At 31.2% G+C, this 1,640-nt stretch overlaps 1 long non-coding RNA gene across 1 annotated transcript in view; it reads right to left on the bottom strand.

Annotated features, from left to right (window-relative positions):
* Positions 1–730: 730 nt before the first annotated feature.
* LOC110463629 overlaps positions 731–1,640 on the bottom strand; it is a 3,081-nt gene continuing 2,171 nt past the window's right edge. Inside the window, exons 3-4 of the long non-coding RNA XR_002464408.1 lie at positions 1,167–1,271; positions 731–829 (exon numbers count right to left, since the gene is read on the bottom strand). This is a non-coding gene — a long non-coding RNA (uncharacterized LOC110463629). The remainder of the gene's footprint in view (positions 830–1,166; positions 1,272–1,640) is intronic.

Below are 1,640 nucleotides of genomic sequence, written 5' to 3'. Positions count from 1 at the left end.
ACTTGTGAGCAGAGACGTATACGTTTCTGTTGTGAGGCAAACATACAAAGATGAAGATAAATAACAACATACATATTTACATCAGTCAATGATTTAATTTCATAAAAAAATATCAATATGCATAAAAGTTAACAAAACAATCACTACAAAAAAGTTATGAACAAGTATGCTGTCATTACATATATCTACATACATGTACATATATTTGATGGAACAATTTTTTTATTTTTTTTTAAACAAAGCAATGCAAAGGAATACTGAATAAAATATAATCATCATGAAATATCATGACTCGAGACCAGTTTTTGAGAAACTGATGCCTGTTTTGGACACCTGTGAACTTGAAAGAAGGTCAAGGTAATCTACATGATGAAACTTTAAAGTATTTATCCCAGGTACTTGCTGACCAAATATAAGGGCTCTGTGATTTTCAATTTAAAAAAGTAATTTAAAGAAAAAATTGACAGACAGACTTATGACAGACACTTCACTATACCATAAGATTATGACAGTTTGTACCAGAGGAGCTTAAAAGTGTATCTGAAGTTCATGAACCATGATATTTGTCTTTCCTTCATTCTGACTGTATGACCAAATCAGAAAAATCACAACAAGTATCAATCACTAGCCATGGTATACATGTCATTGGTCAATGCCCTTTTTAATTAATGTCCAACAATATGGTATTTTCATCGTCACATATACAGCAATGTCTTGTTTTCTCCATTCAAAGGATTAGGAATCCCAGAAGGACAAAGCTCTTGCAGTGTCTTACAGAACACTGCATCCTGATGGTAGGTCTGGAATTTGCCAAGAAAAGTTGGACATTCTGGAGAGAAAAAAATAAAAAAAAATATTGTCATGAATCAGACATAGACACTGTAGATATGATAGTTGTAACTGTATGATATGCTTTTGTGGTAGAATAGCAATATATACTCTGCGAGGTCACCCATTCATTTTTTGAAATTTGACTAAAAGTTGGTTCATACTAAACCTTCAATAAAACATAATATACCTTGAATACATCAGCATCATTTCATAGAAGAAACATATATTTTAAGTATATATACAGACCCCACTATGGAACTTCGAAACTGTGTTTATGATAATAGGACTAAATTATTATAATAACACCTCATTTTGAATATACTTAAGCTAACCACCTGTTTCAGGACTGCCAGTCACTGGTAGTGAATTACAAAGCAAGTTTCCATCTCATGGTTTGCATGTCTTTAGAAAGCTTCTGTTGTTGTGTCTCGAGGATGTCGCTGAATAAAGAGGACAATTCAAATAACAAGTTAACACTATGACGGGTTATCCATATAAATCTTGACATTCCATTTAGGTAACTAAACAAAATATTAAATTCTTTTATTGATCAGCATGAAGTTTAATTGTAGTGTGTTTAATATGTCTTTGTATTAAATGTCACCTAAGTGACAGGCATCTGGTTTCAAAAGCATATCCGATGGTCAGTTTACTGGAAGTAGTAAACTGATTGCATAATTATGAAGTCTATAATTTTATAGTGCTTAATTACTGAATCAATAGATAGAGTTGTTAACTATACATTAGGTTTCCTGCTTCAGTATTTTTACATAATTAACTATAACATCAATCATATAATAAATATTGAA

This window comes from Mizuhopecten yessoensis, unplaced genomic scaffold, assembly GCF_002113885.1.
Source record: "Mizuhopecten yessoensis strain PY_sf001 unplaced genomic scaffold, ASM211388v2 scaffold10919, whole genome shotgun sequence".
Taxonomy (NCBI): domain Eukaryota; kingdom Metazoa; phylum Mollusca; class Bivalvia; order Pectinida; family Pectinidae; genus Mizuhopecten; species Mizuhopecten yessoensis.
The sequence above is the reverse complement of the archived record's forward strand: the minus strand, read 5'-3'. Positions and strand labels throughout refer to the sequence as shown.